We start from the raw sequence: 18,579 nt of genomic DNA, 5'->3' as shown, positions 1-18,579 counted from the left end.
GAATTGGTCGTGTAATTACGCTGAGTTCGCTATCCCTCTTCCCAGGGTCTAGCAGTCAGTGATGTTTACCAACCACCACCAGCTGCTGCTGCTTGCTTCACCCAGCATAGTGTTCAGCTGTTGCCAGCTGCTGCTGCTTGCTTCATCCAGCATAGTGTTCAGCTGTTCACCAACTGCTCCTGCTTGCTTCACCCAGCATAGTGTTCAGCTGTTGCCAGCTGCTGCTGCTTGCTTCATCCAGCATAGTGTTCAGCTGTTCACCAACTGCTCCTGCTTGCTTCACCCAGCATAGTGTTCAGCTGTTCACCAGCTGCTCCTGCTGTCTGCTTTATCTAGCATGGTATTCACCTCTCCACCAGCTGCTTGATTCATCTACAATGGTATTAACCTTCATACCATTCGGTCACTCGGCTGGTCTACCCTAACTTTAAGCTTACTACCAATCAGTTACTCGGCTTATCTATAATGGTATTAAGCCGTCTACCAATCACTCACTCATAGCCAGTTCTATGATCTCGTAAATACCTGTCAAACACATCCTACCTAAGCAGACCGCAGCCCTGACGTAGCTCTTCCCTCTAGCCCGTGAAGTATCTGCTGGGAACCTCTACTTGTTTTATATTCTCTATAGGACTGATAAAGATCTGGTGAGCAAAAACGTCTCCTAATAAATGTTCTAGTTACTGCGCATATCTTTCTTACTCCTTTTGGGAAAGACAGCCAAAGTTTCCTAAAAGAAAAACTTTCCAAGCTCATCGAAATTATATAAAATATACAGTGTGTGTGTACTCACCTAGTTGTGGTTGCAGGGGTCGAGTCATCGCTCCTGCCCCGCCTCTTCACTGGTCGCTAGTAGGTCACTCTCCCTGAACCGTGAGCTTATCATACCTCTGCTTAAAGCTATGTATGGATTCTGTCTCCACTATATCGCTTCCCAAACTATTCCACTTCCTGACTACTCTGTGGCTGAAGAAATACTTCCTAACATCCCTGTGATTCATCAGTGTCTTCATCTTCCAACTGTGACCCCTTGTTGCTGTGTCCCATCTCTGGAACATCCTGTCTTTGTCCATCTTGTCAATTCCTCTCAGTATTTTGTATGTCGTTATCATGTCCCCCCTATCTCTCCTGTCCTCCAGTGTCGTAAGGTTGATTTCCCTTAACCTCTCCTCGTAGGACATACTTCTTAGCTCTGGGACTAGTCTTGTTGCAAACCTTTGCACTTTCTCTAGTTTCTTTACGTGCTTGGCTAGGTGTGGGTTCCAAACTGGTGCCGCATACTCCAATATGGGCCTAACGTACACGGTGTACAGGGTCCTGAACGATTCCTTATTAAGATGTCGGAATGCTGTTCTGAGGTTTGCTAGGCGCCCATATGATGCAGCAGTTATTTGGTTGATGTGCGCTTCAGATGTGCCTGGTATTTTACTCACCCCAAGATCTTTTTCCTTGAGTGAGGTTTGTAGTCTCTGGCCCCCTAGACTGTACTCCGTCTTCGGTCTTCTTTGCCCTTCCCCAATCTTCATGACTTTGCACTTGGTGGGGTTGAACTCCAGGAGCCAATTGCTGGACCAGGTCTGCAGCCTGTCCAGATCCCTTTGTAGTTCTGCCTGGTCTTCGATCGAATGAATTCTTCTCATCAACTTCACGTCATCTGCAAACAGGGACACTTCGGAGTCTATTCCTTCCGTCATATCGTTCACAAATACCAGAAACAGCACTGGTCCTAGGACTGACCCCTGTGGGACCCCGTTGGTCACAGGTGCCCACTCTGACACCTCGCCACGTACCATGACCCGCTGCTGTCATCCTGACAAGTATTCCCTGATCCATTGTAGTGCGTTCCCTGTTATCCCAGCTTGGTCCTCCAGTTTTTGCACTAATCTCTTGTGTGGAACTGTGTCAAACGCCTTCTTGTAGTCGAAGGAAATGCAATCCACCCACCCCCTTCTCTCTCTTGTCTTACTGCTGTCACCATGTCATAGAACTCCAGTAGGTTTGTGACACAGGATTTCCCGTCCCTGAAACCATGTTGGCTGCTGTTGATGAGATCATTCATTTCTAGGTGTTCCACCACTCTTCTCCTGATAATCTCCATGACTTTGCATACTATACATGTCAGTGACACTGGTCTGTAGTTTAGTGCTTCATGTCTGTCTCCTTTTTTAAAGACTGGGACTACATTTGCTGTCTTCCATGCCTCAGGCAATCTCCGTGTTTTGATAGATGTATTGAATATTGTTAGGAGTACACATAGCGCCTCTGCTCCCTCTCTCAAGACCCATGGAGAGATGTTATCCGGCCCCATTACCTTTGAGGTATCTAGCTCACTCAGAAGCCTCTTCACTTCTTCCTCGGTTGTGTGTACTGCGTCCAGCACTTGGTGGTATGCCCCACCTCTCAGTCTTTCTGGAGCCCCTTCTGTCTCCTCTGTGAACACTTCTTTGAATATCTTGTCGAGTTCCTCACGTACTTCATGGTCATTTCTTGTTGTCTCTTCTCCTTCCTTCCTAAGCCTGATTACCTGGTCCTTGACTGTTGTTTTCCTCCTGATGTGGCTGTATAACAGCTTCAGGTCAGATTTGGCTTTCGCTGCTATGTCGTTTTCATATTGTCGTTGGGCCTCCCTTCTTATCTGTGCATATTCATTTCTGGCTCTACGACTGCTCTCCTTATTCACCTGGGTCCTTTGCCTTCTATATTTCTTCCACTCCCTAGCGCACTTGGTTTTTGCCTCCCTGCACCTATGGGTGAACCATGGGCTCATCCTGACTTTTTCATTATTCCTGTTACCCTTGGGTATAAACCTCTCCTCAGACTCCTTGCACATTGTTGCTACATATTCCATCATATCATTAACTGGCTTCCCTGCCAGTTCTCTGTCCCATTGAACCCCATTCAGGAAGTTTCTCATTCCCGTGTAGTTCCCTTTCTTGTTGTTTGGCTTCATTCGTCCTGGCCTTCCTGCTTCCCCGTCCACTTGTAGCTCTGTGTATTCGAAGCTTAAAACCACATGATCGCTGGCCTCAAGGGGTCTTTCATATCTGCACTACTCAAGGTGAATACTAGGTCCAGTCTTGCTGGCTTATCCTCTCCTCTCTCTCTTGTAGAGTCCCTTACGTATTGGCACATGAAGTTTTCCAGTACCACCAGTACTCACCTAGTTGTACTCACCTAGTTGAGGTTGCGGGGGTCGAGTCCGAGCTCCTGGCCCCGCCTCTTCACTGATCGCTACTAGGTCACTCTCGTGCGTGTGTGTGCGTGTGTGTGTGTGTGTGTGTGTGTGTGTGTGTGTGTGTGTGTGTGTGTGTGTGTGTGTGTGTGTGTGTGTGTGTGTGTGTATGTCGTGCCGAATATGTAAAACTGGTCAGTTAGCAAGAACTCATTTAAAATTAAGTCCTTTCTAAAATTTTCTCTTATACGTTTAAAGATATATTTTTTTCATTGATGTTAATGTAAAAATTTTTAATTTTGCTCCAAAAGAATTTTAGAAAACTTACCTAACCTTATTATAACAAGAACAATTTATTTTAGCCTAACCCAACTAAATATATTTTAGATACGTTTACAATAATTTAATACTAAACAAACAGTGAAATATATTTTTTTAGTTAGGTTCAGAATAATTTTGGCGAAATTACTGCATACACAAATTTTCGCTTGTCCTATATGGCAAGATGAGCGTTGCTATTTAAGCCAAGATCGCAAGTTTTGCCTATTCGGCACGACATTATATATATATATATATAATATAAATATATATACATATATATATATAATATAAATATATATATATATATAATATAAATATATAAATATATATATATATATAATCAAATGATTTAGATAAAGAAAAATTGGATATCAAATTGGGGAGGAGGAGTATGGAAGAAGTGAATGTTTTCAGATACTTGGGAGTTGACGTGTCGGCGGATGGATTTATGAAGGATGAGGTTAACCATAGAATTGATGAGGGAAAAAAGGTGAGTGGTGCATTGAGGTATATGTGGAGTCAAAAAACGTTATCTATGGAGGCAAAGAAGGGAATGTATGAAAGTATAGTAGTACCAACACTCTTATATGGATGTGAAGCTTGGGTGGTAAATGCAGCAGCGAGGAGACGGTTGGAGGCAGTGGAGATGTCCTGTCTAAGGGCAATGTGTGGTGTAAATATTATGCAGAAAATTCGGAGTGTGGAAATTAGGAGAAGGTGTGGAGTTAATAAAAGCATTAGTCAGAGGGCAGAAGAGGGGTTGTTGAGGTGGTTTGGTCATTTAGAGAGAATGGATCAAAGTAAAATGACATGGAAAGCATATAAATCTATAGGGGAAGGAAAGAGGGGTAGGGGTCGTCCTCGAAAGGGTTGGAAAGAGGGGGTAAAGGAGGTTTTGCGGGCGAGGGGCTTGGACTTCCAGCAAGCGTGCATGAGCGTGTTAGATAGGAGTGAATGGAGACGAATGATACTTGGGACCTGACGATCTGTTGGAGTGTGAGCAGGGTAATATTTAGTGAAGGGATTCAGGGAAACCGGTTATTTTCATATAGTCGGACTTGAGTCCTGGAAATGGGAAGTACAATGCCTGCACTTTAAAGGAGTGGTTTGGGATATTGGCAGTTTGGAGGGATATGTTGTGTATCTTTATATGCATGTGCTTCTAAGCTGTTGTATTCTGAGCACCTCTGCAAAAGCAGTGATAATGTGTGAGTGTGGTGAAAGTGTTGAATGATGATGAAAGTATTTTCCTTTTGGGGATTTTCTTTCTTTTTTGGGTCACCCTGCCTCTGTGGGAGGCGACCGACTTGTTGAAATATATATATATATATATATATATATATATATATATATATATATATATATATATATATATATATATATATATAATGTATATAATGTTGTCCCGAATAGGTAAAACTTGCGATTTTGGCTTAAATAGCAGCGCTCTTCTTGCCAAATAAGGCAAGCAAAAATTTGTGTATTCAATAATTTCGCAAAAATCATTCTGAACCTAACGAAAAAAAAAATATATTTCATTGTGTTTGTTTATTTTTAAATTATTGTAAACGTATCTAAAATATATTTAGTTGGATTAGGCTAAATTAATAATGTGAGTAGTCACGAAAGCGCTTGGAATTTCTCTATTCTTTCAGAGTGGTTGTTTTGCATATTCTGAAATCACCTGTTTACTGTGATCTTATTGCATATATATATATATATATATATATATATATATATATATATATATATATATATATATATATATATATATATATATATATATTGTCTTTAAATAAAATATATATATATAAATATATTTTAGATAAGTTTACAGTAATTTAATAATAAACAAAGGCAGTGAAATATATATTTTTTCGTTTGGTTCAGAATGATTTCCGCGAAATTATTGCATACACAAATTTTTGCTTGTCTTATTTGGCAAGAAGAGCGCTGCTATTTGAGCCAAAACCGCAAGTTTTACCTATTCGGCACAACATTATATATATATATATATATATATATATATATATATATATATATATATATATATATATATATATATATATATATATATATATACATATACGTATATATATGTCGTGCTGAATATGTAAAACTGGTCAATTAGCAAGAACTCATTTAAAATTAAGTCCTTTCTGAAATTTTCTCTTATACGTTTAAAGATATATTTTTTTCATTAATGTTGATGTAAAAATTTATAATTTTGCACCAAAATAATCTTTGAAAACTTACCTAACCTTATTATAACAAGCGCAATTTATTTTAGCCTAACTCAACTAAATATATTTTAGATTTGTTTACAATAATTTAATACTAAACAAACTCAGTGAAATATATTTTTTTCGTTAGGTTCAGAATGATTTTGGCGAAATTATTGTATACACAAATTTTCACTTGTCCTATATGGCAAGATGAACGTTGCTATTTAAGCCAAGATCGCAAGTTCTGCCTATTCGGCACGACATATATATATATATATATATATATTATATGGGCATTTTTTTACCCATCTAGGCTGACAGGATTCACTAGCTTAGTTTGACCCTGAAACACACATCCTCTTTGCTAAAACGGTTCATATTTTCTAACACCTTATAAAGTCGACTGCTTAAAGGGAAACAAAAAATAATACAAAATCTGCCTTAAATAAAATTAAAATACAAAACGAGAGCATTACAATGAATAATAATGGTACGATAATGCATACAAAAGTTGCTGAAATATACATTGTGTGAGGGGGTGAGTGTAACCTTGCAAGCCCTCATTCATGTCTTACAGAGGAGAAGCTTTTAGCTGGAGTGCTGGGTCGCGTCTGGACCCACACTCCTCACAATACACCCACCTTCACTGCTCAACACTGCTCTGCTATATATAACGAGAGTAAATATTTCCACCACCACTTCTCATACTCAAAGTGTTGCTTCCCCAGCAAGGCTTGTCCCCAGGGAAAGAAATGAGCCAACAGGAAAGGTTTATAGAACTTCACTCTCATAAGAAAGAAAATTTTCACCCAAACAACATGCGTCTGCTCGCGCTATTTATTCTGGTTTGTCGCCGGAAAGTTTGACAAACAACGACGAATTCTGGGGTAAGTAGAAAGATTTCAGCGCTGGTCTTAAAGTGTCGTCTAAAGATCTGACCTCCCAAACCTGAAAATGGTCAGCGAGTTTTATATTAATAGCTCACAATACCGACAAGTTGAATAAAACTCACGAGCAACACTTGCATTTTTTATTACCAAAACGTTTCGCCTGCGCAGTTGGCTTCTTCAGTCTAATAAGAGGTTATTATAATTCATGAAAGCAGTAGACAGTTAATTTTGAGATGTTCAATGCCTCAGTTGTTTACGTGGATTGTGTTACCAGCAGCCTCTCATATTCACCCACTTGGGGATACAGTGTCAAAGAAGGTAATATTTAGCAAAGCAAGTCTTCTAATTTTGCATCAACCGTTTGACCTTCAACCGTTTCCAGTAATTTAGGTGCCTTATCGTATTTATGTGTGCAGGTGTATACTACAGATGTGCAGGTGTATACTACATTTGCATTTTGTTTGTCTTCCAATGCATCCAAGACCATATCATAGTGGTCAGTTGAGAATCTGAGGGAGAGAGAGATTCACTGTGGCAGCCTCTAACTTCAGTCTGTTTACTACAATTCTGGGTTCTTTTTGTTAAAAAATTAAATATCAACCTGCCCACTTCTTCAATTATTCCTTTTGCCTCATTTTGTGAGCTATCACACCATGGTCATACGCTGAAAACTTTTAAAAAATCAGTGTACACTACATCAGCAGTGCATCCAAGACCATGTAATTATCTAGCAATTACAAAAGTCAGGAGCGACCTGCTCTAAAACTATGCTGCCCTCGATCATATAACTGTTACAATTACAAGTGACTGGCAATGTTGCTTCTTAGGACCCAATCAAAGATTTTGATGTGTGTAGTTAGCACTATTGGTCTATAGTTTGTCGCAAGTTCATTAGTGTATTTTTATATATGAAGTGGGGTAATACTAGCGTTTTTTATACTGTGAGATTACATCTGTGTCCAGGCTACTCCACAGAATACCGAAGGCCTGAGATAGTGGTTTCTTGCAATTTTTGGCGAATATGCAGTTCCAGGAGTCTGGTCTCGGGGCAGAATGCACGGGAATGTTATCTTTGGCTTCTTTAAAGTCAACTGGAGATAGGGATACATCAGAGGCTGTGTGAGGATGTTCCTCCAGACTGGATCATGGGACTCTGCAATTACAGTTCTTGCTATATTTTTCCATTAAAAATATCTCAAATTGAAGTCACCAAGTAATAAGATATCTGGGGCCGGGTTTAATAGGCTTTCAAGACAATTCTAGATTTTTAATAATTAGTCCTTGAAATGCTGGGAAGTTGTATCTAGTGGTATATATACTAGGTTCGACTATTTCATTAGAGATGTTCAGTAACTCAGTGCATATGAGCGACGAACACCAACCTCCCCTTTTCCCTCCTTGTTGCCCATTTTTTCCTGTCGCATCTAAACAGGTTGTACCCAGGAACACACATTTTATTAAAATAGTCTTTTACGCGAGTTTTCAAGACAAGACGCAAGATAAGTAGTATTTTATTGTTTTTCCTCGGTTTGAGACTTTGTACATTTGCGAACACAAAAGATGATACACTGCTAGTTGCTGTGTTGTGGTCTTGGTAGGACTTAACATCTGTGACTCTGACAAGTCCGCCACTGGCTTTGATTCCAGCCCAGTATGGCTCCTAAGTGGTGATACACTCTTAACGTATCTCGTTATTCTTTTCCATTGCCTGGTGATAAAAAATCCGTTAGTTGTAGGATTAGAGTTTCATTATGTTCAGCTTGGCGTCCATGCTTTGTAAGCCTCGTGTGCTTTTTATGGAAGGCCGTACAGTCTGAATTATATCTTTGTCCCTCAATTACTGAGCTATGGCACATTTCTGAATGGAAAAGCATGCAAGACCTGGAGTGGCATGCACGTTCAGTTAGACTTCAACATCTCATCACATGGTCATGTAAGTTCCTTTTACTGTTAAGTCCCAGTAGGGCCATATTTGCAGATGCCAAAACCCGTAGAATGTGCACATTTCCGATGGCTGTGGTTTTGTGGCTCCAGGTGCCAAGCTAGTGTAATTTCTGGATCTGTACCAGAACCAGAACCAACACATGCCGCGTCAGCACCTGCACCAGCTTCACTAGTACGGCCATCGACACAAACCCTAGAACCATCAGGGTCACCAGCATTAGTATCACCAGTACCGTTGACAGGACCAGTATCAGAAACTGCACCAGTAACCAGACTCACCAGGACTACCGGTATGAGCACCAGTTTCGGTTTTGGGAGCCAAAATGTGAGCACTGTTAACACAGATTATTTCGATGGTGTCATTTATGTTATCCGTCTCTGTTTCGTGGTCTACATAAGATTGGTGTTGGTCTTTGTGATTGGTCTTTGCAAGGTCAAGCAAGTCAGACATAAATAGCTCGATATTTGATGTAGGGATGCTGGCCAGTGCCTCTGTGATCTTAAATTAAAAATAAACCTACGAGTTTTTCACATATCCAGAAGACATATTACGTATTACCCTCTACCTTCATCAGACAGACCAGTACTTTAACTGCATCCTAGTTCTATTTATCTGACACGATGCATATCGCGAATATTCCATGTTGCCGCCACATCAGAATCACCATCTTCATTTCCTATAGTTCTTACAGGGGTTAATGGGGTTGGTGGAAGATGTGGTGGGTGAGAGTAGTGGTGGTTGGCAGCAGTGACGGGTAATGACAGTGAATGGTACGATGTACAAGCATTCAAGCAATACCTCTGTTAAATTTATTTATTTATTAAGTTTATGTAACTTAACGTAAGCCAAACTAATATCACCTAATTTAAATTAACATGACCTAATTTAAAATAAAGAAGATAAAACTTGGGAAAAAAACTGGAAGGATTAAGAAAATGATGTTAAACACCGCGTAGAGAAACTGACATAGTAAAATGAGAATGTACTGCAACGAAGGTACAAGATTATCAATGTTGAAGCTGCCGCTGGTGGTCGAGGATTCCACACTACCTGAAGCAGTGCCAGCCATATATACCTTTGAAGAGTTTCGAGAGTTTCTCTACTCTCTGAGCCCAGCCATGGGCCTAGGGTAAAAAAAAATTTTAGTCGTTTGTAGACAAGCAAACCGAGAACCAGGGTTAACACATCCGTGTCAGCCAAGGTCAAACTGACAAAGTATGGAATAGTCTTAACACGAGAAACACACGTATAAACTAAACGAAACATGCTTTTATAAAATTTAAAGGTGTCTGCTGGATTATCACTTAGATTCACATCATTCGAATAATGTACATGAAATCTTAGCCCAGCCACACTCTGGCACAGTTAATATATTGTGGTCTGTGTGTAGACGGCATCAACTACATTTTCCTGCCCCTCTGCTCGTCAATTTGTATTCCTTAAAATACAACGTCTTCACGTATACTGGGTGTCCCGCGAGGCCCGTGTGGAGAGGACGCAATACTCAAACGGATTTGGTTTTATCCGTCTATCTTTCTGGACAACAATTACTTCCGTAAACACACGTTTGTAAGAAAACAAAAATGTTAAATACAATAGTTAACGAACAACGAAGGTCAAGGTTTGTAAAAAAAAAAGTTCTATGTTCAAAAAAGAACTTTATATGTTCAAAAAAGAACTTCATATGTTCATGAAAAGAATTTTTAATATCTCAAAATAAAGGTCCTTAGGAAATGGAATAAACTAATTGTGTACGGAAAATAATTCAATCTAGCACATGATTTACTTATCATTCACCTCATTATAGCTCATGTCAGCGATGCCAAGAACACTGATCACTAGCAACTAAAGCTAGTGTCGCATTCCCACACACAACACACACACCATCATGCTCCCACACACAACACACACCACCACACTCCCACACAAAACACACACAACCACACTCTCACACAAAATGCACACCATCACACACCCACACAACACACATCATCACGCTCCCACACAACACACACCATCACGCTCCCACACAACACACATCATCACGCTCCCACACAACACACATCATCACGCTCCCACACAACACACACCACCACACTCCCACACAACACACATCATCACGCTCCCACACAACACACACCATCACGCTCCCACACAACACACACCACCACACAACACACATCATCACGCTCCCACACAACACACACCATCACACAACACACACCACCACACTCCCACACAAAACACACACAACCACACTCTCACACAAAATGCACACCATCACACACCCACACAACACACATCACGCTCCCACACAACACACACCATCACGCTCCCACACAACACACATCATCACGCTCCCACACAACACACACCACCACACTCCCACACAACACACATCATCACGCTCCCACACAACACACACCATCACGCTCCCACACAACACACACCACCACACAACACACATCATCACGCTCCCACATAACACACATCATCACACTCCCACACAACAAACATCATCACACTCCCACACAACAAACATCACGCTCCCACACAACACACACCATCATACACCCACACAACATCACGCTCCCACACAACACACACCATCACGCTCCCACGTAACACATCATATTTCCAAACAAACATCGTCACACTCCCACACAGCACACACCATCACACAACACACACCATCACACAACACACACAACACACACTCCCACACAACACACACTCCCACACAACACACACCATCACACTCCCACACAACACACACCATCACACTCCCACACAACACACACCATCACACTCCCACACAACACACACCATCACACTCCCACACAACACACACCATCACACTCCCACACAACACACACCATCACACTCCCACACAACACATCAACAGCCATCATTACATGTCTCAGTATTACATAGAAATGATATACAGTAAATATGAACAAATGTGAAACTTATCTTACGTGTTCTAGAGCAAAGTGAAGAACCTCTTTCACAAGCTGGTCATCAAGACCTCGTCTTAACACATGTAAGAATAGCGATAAAAAAAATGGTGGAAACCAAGAAAATATATGAAAAGGCAGATTAATTACGATCACTGACTGTCTGGGAGCAATGCTGAACAGTCCTGACAGCTAACGAACATTTGAGAGAAATAACAAGAGAGCAACCCAGAGGTCTCTTCGCCGCTACTAAACTCCATCTATTATACAGTTCATACAAGCTTAAAACTCCTCGTCTTTTTTCCGCGACAACTGACGGGGGAAATGGGGACTGTAAAGTTTGTGTGTGTGGCGGAAATTAAACAAGAAGAGTATTAACAGTGAGCGGGGCTGACGTGGCTAACCTGTGGTTGTTCCGGAGGTGAAGACGGTATCTTCACCACCAGCATCACCACCGCAACCACAAGCATCACCCCTATCATCAGCATCACCCCAATCACCCTAACCATCACCCCCAATCATAAGAAAGAAGGAACACTGCAACAGGCCTACTGACCCATGCGGAGCAGGTCCATGCCCCCCCCCGGATTAGACCAATGACCCCCCCCCCCCGATTAGCCCAATGACCCACCCAGTCTGATCATCTCCACTCAAGGATGGAGCACTGCACCAGACCCAGCAACACAAGCTAGTCAGGTCCAACTCACACCCACGCACACCCACTCATTTATTTATCTAACCTATTTTTAAAACTACACAACGTTTTAGTCTGAATAACTGTACTCGGGAGTTTGTTCCACTCATCCACAACTCTATTACCAAACCAGTGCTTTCCTATATCCTTTCTGAATCTGAATTTTTCCAACTTGAAACCACTGCTGCGAGTCCTGTCTTGGCTGGAAATTTTCAGCACGCTATTTACATCCCCTTTATTTACTCCTGTTTTCCATTTATACACCTCGATCATATCCCCTCTAATTCTACGCCTTTTCAGAGAGTGCAGATTCAGGGCCCTCAGTCTATCCTCATAGGGAAGATTTCTGATACATGGGATCATCTTCGTCATCCTCCTCTGTACGTTTTCCAGAGCATTTATATCCATTCTGTAATACGGTGACCAGAACTGAGCAGCATAGTCTAAATGAGGCCTAACCAAGGATATATAGAGTTGAACAACCTGAGGACTTCTATTATTTATACTTCTAGATATGAAACCAAGAATTCTGTTTACTTTATTGCGAACACTAATGCACTGTTGTCTTCGTTTTAGATTACTGCTAACCAGAACTCATAAACCCTTTTCGCAATCAGTAGTATTAAGACCTACATTATTTAGTTTACATGTGGCATGGTTATTTACCTGTCCAACATTTAGAACTTTGCATTTGTCAATATTAAACCACCATCACCCCAAACACCACAATTACCCCAATCACCACCATCACCCTAACCTCCACCATCACCCCAACCTCCACCATCACCCCAACCACCACTATTACTAGGTGCTAGGTACAGTGAATGGAGGAGATAGCATTACCACTACATTCACCACTACCAGAGGCTCCGTACAGTCAGTGAGGGAGATGGAAGGTGTGACTAGCCAGATAAAAAGAAGTAAAGACGTGGAAGGAATAGGGTAACAATAAAGACTCACTCTAAATAAGTATTTATCTCAGTAGTACCAGTACCAGTAGCCAGTTACCAGTGTCAGTAGTAGTGACTCACTACCAACCGTCTGTGTGAATCACTTGTTATTCACTGTTGCAGCTGACCCTCGACGTTACCGAACCCATCGGGACATTTAAACACATTAAAGAAAAATCACGACCAAAAGCTGAAGCTCAACTCTCGCAGTCAAAATATGTAACTATAGAATTGGTAATTACGCGCGCGCGCACACATACACACAAACGCAAATTAAGCTTTATCTATCAGTAAGTCCCTTTAACAAAAGATAACACACACACACGCCCTTATAAGACGCCTAGTAATTTTACTCTATCAACACTCAACGAAAGCCGATAGGTTCTCTTTTTGCTTCCAACGCCCACACTCCTTACCTCTCTCCATCTCAACTCCACTTCCCCTCCCCCCTTTCTCTCTCTCTCTCTCTAGACATACGCTACGCTCCCTTAAAAAAGAATACATCACCATATTAGATACACTATAATTTATATTGGCTACACGCAGACGTTAGCACATACTGATGTGTCAGTACCCATTGGGCTGACCGCTGCCCAGCACCAACACTAAACGCACACGTCAATCATCGAATAAACTGACATGTACCCCGTCACGATAGTCAGTCCCCTTTGTGAACACGATTACAGTGTTGGAGATGTTGGTATCCTGGTGCGAAAGCTTACAGTGTTAGAAATACTGGTGTCCTGGTGTGAAAGCTTACAGTGTTGGAAATACCGGTGTCCTGGTGGAAAAACTTAGTGTTGGAGATACTGGATATGCTGTGCCTTGGTGGGAAAGCTTACAATGTTGGAGATACTGGTGTCTTGGTGGGAAACCTTACAGTGTTGGAGATAGTAGTGTCCTGGTGGGAAAGCTTACAGTGTTGGAGATATCGGTTTCTGTTGAGGAAACAGACTGTTCGTAAATATTGTTGAGCGAATAGTCAATTTTTGCTGTACCGTATGCTGTTGGAAAGACGTCTCTGTTGCGAAACTTCAGTGTTGGAGACATTCTCCATGCAGGGCACAGTGATGGGGAGATTAGTCTCAGATGAGAACCTTATTTGTGTTGGAAAGACTGATGTCTATTGCGAAAAGTTGCAGTGTTATAGAGAGACTGACTGTTGGGAAGCCTTAGTCTGGGAGAAACTGATCAACTGAGAAAACCTAGTCAGGGAGAGATTGATCAATTAGGAAACCTAGTCTGGGGGAGATTGAATAATTGGGAAACCTAGTCTGGGAGAGATTGATCAATTAGGAAACCTAGTCTGGGAGAGATTGATCAATTAGGAAACCTAGTCTGGGAGAGATTGATCAATTAGGAAAGTCTGAGAGAGATTGATCAATTGGGAAACCTTGGTCTTGTAATGAGGGTAGCAAGGATAAATAAAAGGGAAGTATAGTATTAGAGAACAAGCAGAAAATGAGTCCCGAAGGAGGAAAATGAGCAATAGAGTATGAGGAAGAATGAAGAATAAAAAATCAGGTAAGGGAAGGAAAGGAGAGTGTGAAGACACGTATGAAGTGATGCAGATAGGAAGAGGAAGAAACAAGGTAAAAAGCAAGATGACAGGATAGCTGAACGAAGAGTACAAGTCACTGACCGTGATATGAAGACAAGGAACAGAGTGGGAACACTAGGTAATATCGGTCACTGTGAGATACAAGGAAAGTATCTCCAAGTGTCGGGAATCCTTACAGTACTAGAGAGACTGACATCAGTTGGGAATCTAAGAGTGTTAGAAGACGAATCCCTATCAGGGAACTTCATGGTGTGGAAGAGTAGCTAAACGGTTATGAAACATGTGAGCCTTCGTTAGGAACTCTTAGTGAAAAAAAAAGTCTAGTCTTTTCTAAAACTGTCGGAGGCAGGATGGAAGATCACTGGTGGTCACTGGTTAACTTTATATACTCGATAGTAAGTAAGTCCCTAAGTCTTCAACACTGTAAGGTTCTCAAGAACTTTACAGCGTTGAAGACAAATCTCTATGATCATATTGTACTGATGACTACAGAGATAGTTCTGGTTGCTACTACTGCAGCTGCCAATGACTACTCCTTACCTAATGCCTCCCAAGCACTTATGGCTATTAGGCCTAAACTGCAGTGTTACACTGTCGTGATTGTAACATGAACAGTGAGGCACTGACAGGCCACGAACTTCTTGCATCACCAACATTTAAACTATTCCATCCAAAGTTATTCCCGAGTTCTGGGATCTTTTGCCACAGATCACATTTTACACAACTCCCACTTATCCCGGGTGTCAGGAATGCAAGTGCCTATGAAACTATGTTACCTGGCACCTGATGCAGCGTTAAGAGTAGTGTTTAATGTGATGTGAGGCAGCAGTAGGGTTCTACAACAATACTATGATTCTGCACAATTCATGCACACTGGGTGACCCAGGGGTACCACGCTAAGTCTCTCACCTGTACGTTCGGCAGTTCTCGGCACAAAATTTCTCCCGCATATATACAAGAAAGTACTAAACCCCAATGGATCGGTCCATCTTCATAATGTCATTAGATTTAGTAATGACTTTGTGTCAAAACATTTAATACAGAAGCTGCTCCTGCACTACATCTGAACTATATTTGTCTCTCTCTAACTATGACCCTGCTACCGTCCCTCTACCCTCCTCTTCCATCTTCCTCCCTCTTCTCTCTCCATCTCGCCCTTCACTCCCTGGGAAAAACAACACCCCCTCCTCCACCCTGGCCTGTGAGTGGAGACTCGTGTACACGTGGGATTCACATTTGCAGCTGTAAAGATTCCATCCAAGATGAAAAAAAAAAAGAAAATTTCTTTCTGCTGAGGCTACCTGAAGAAAATTGCCATAAATCGCCCATCGTCGAGGAGACATTTTCAGCTGACGGCAGAAATATGGTCTAAAATTCTGAAGGAAATGGTTCAAAGTTGGTCAGCTTATTCGTTTCTCTTGTTTATTCTCGATCAATATCGAGAACCTCAGAAGCAACCCTTCAAAAAAATCTTTAACAATATGGCCCATATGATCAACTAGATGGCTGTCTCTAGAATGCTACTCTTGACCCCGTGGTCAACAATCTACTTCTATTCCAAAATATGCTAAGGAATTTCTTCAACAATTTTATAGTCTATATGATACTAAAATTATAAATATTTATTTACGCTATGTTTGACGTTAACTGTAGTTTCTATTTTGATCTCGTCTGAATATTTCTGGCATCTTGGCATTTCCCTCAATTTATTTTTAGAATACACTGACAGGTGCACTTAAACCTTAAGAACCATGAAGGCAAATAAATGTAATACAGAAAATATTAACAGTCAGTCGTAGGACGACAGCTGGATGAAATCTTAAAAATTCTTTGACGATTTTTCTTTAGCTAGAATACCAGAATTTAATAATGTTGATGTTTAAGGTAAAAGCTGTAAGACGGACTCTACTGAATAACTTGAGCTTTGTAGACCAATTTAAAATCGAGGTATATAAAAGTTATAATTCATATAGGAAAAGATTTTATTTAGATAAAAAAAAAAGAGTAGTTCAATGACGGAAAGCGGCAGATTAAACCCCTGACCTCCTGGTTTTCATTTCTAAGTTACCTCGAACCAGCATTATCTATCAACTTTTCTAAGAAAACTTTCTGCAGTTGAAGTTTTTTTTAGCTTAAAATGTCCCATTCATTGTTAAAATTTCATAAAACTTGTGAAGAATTGTGTAAACCGAAATTCAGAAGATACAAGACAATTTGGACTAAGTAACACTTATGAAACACACATATATAGTGATGGAAGACAGGAAAGTAGCTCCTCCATGTGATCACCAGTAACCTCAAGACAAGACGAACACATTAAGAAGGAAATAAATGTTTTCTAAGAGCATGAAATAATCACATCACTTCTGCTGAGTCACTAACTTGACCACTCCTCACTAACCTTTGCACGTACTTATTTTTCATACTTATTTTCGTAGACGAATTGCAAACAAAATTAGCGACTGTCCATAAGTTTTCTTCACATTCACTTCTTGACGGATTGGAAATCAAGGCTAACTGGGAAGCATCAAGCAATAATTTCTTCCATAGAATAGATGTGTACCAAAAAATTAAAAGGGCAAGGTGTTCAGTTTTACTATTAGCGACTCAATATCTGAAATTAAGTGCAGTGCAAATATCAGGCATCCATATATAAAGATGTGGTATACAACAAGTTCTTGTGAGCAAGGCTCATACAAGTGACGGCAGGCTACGGAAGGATGGGGGGAGGGAGAAATGGGCGAAGGCCCGGGACTTGCCGAGATGCCGTCGCCGTCGCCGCCGCCTCCGCCATCGTCGTGAGGTGTGCGTGCGCGTGTGCGTGCGCTGACAATAAGTACCACGAGCAAATATGTTGGGAACCGAAAGATGGTGAACTATGCCTGGCCAGGATGAAGCCAGAAGAAACTTTGGTTGTGAGATAACAGGTGCACAAATTGTTCAAAATCGTTTATTAGTTGAAAATTAAATGCGAGGGCAGGAACATCAATGAAGACTGTCTTTCCTACGACTTACATGACGAACACTGAGAAGGGGAAGCTTGCTCAGATGCGAGAGCAGCACCGTGCACAAGGACGGATGGAGCATTTATGGATGAACTGAGAAATGTAATATCTTTTATAGTGTCTTAACAGCTTGACTCGAATAAATTACAATATGAGTTTGCCCTCAGTGGATTAATTAGTTCTTGATCCACTGTAGGTCTCCCTAAAGTATCGTAATTAAAAAACACAGATTATCAATGTTTGGTAAAGTCTGCAACCACGTATGAAGTGCCTCCTGTTGGTGATGTATGCTAAGTGTACAGTGTTAAGTGCCTCCTGTTGGTGATGTTTGCTAAGTGTACAGTGTTAAGTGCCTCCTGTTGGTGATGTTTGCTAAGTTTGCAGTGCTAAGTTCTTTCTGTTGGTGATGGAGGGAGATGTTGGCCGCATGTTAACGAACCTTTTTTTATGGACCGATTACGTTCATTTTTGGTGTACTATTAGAAGGTTATATCGAGTATGCTGTGCTGAAGTTTCAATCATATCGGCCAAAAAGGAAATGAAATATGCAAAATTTACGAAAAATTGCATTTGGCAGGGCACAGTTTGTCAGTGGTACTCGGACAAGTGGTTTTGACACTTGCTGCTGCTAGAACAACTCTAATTCCATCACTTGTCATTGACAATTCTAAAATAAACCTTATCTTCTTGCTAAAAAAAAATAAAGTTTCATAACTTTTTTGATATATTGGAAGATGTCGGTCTTGTTGCCCACATAAATCTAAAAATATTTGGGATAGTTCAGAAAGGTACACACTACCTTGTAAAGCAATCATTCTCCTATGTTTGTTGTGAAAATCAAGTCAATTCATTCATAAAT

Source organism: Cherax quadricarinatus, chromosome 48 (assembly GCF_038502225.1).
Source record: "Cherax quadricarinatus isolate ZL_2023a chromosome 48, ASM3850222v1, whole genome shotgun sequence".
In the NCBI taxonomy this organism is placed as follows: Eukaryota; Metazoa; Arthropoda; class Malacostraca; order Decapoda; family Parastacidae; genus Cherax; species Cherax quadricarinatus.
The sequence above is the reverse complement of the archived record's forward strand: the minus strand, read 5'-3'. Positions refer to the sequence as shown.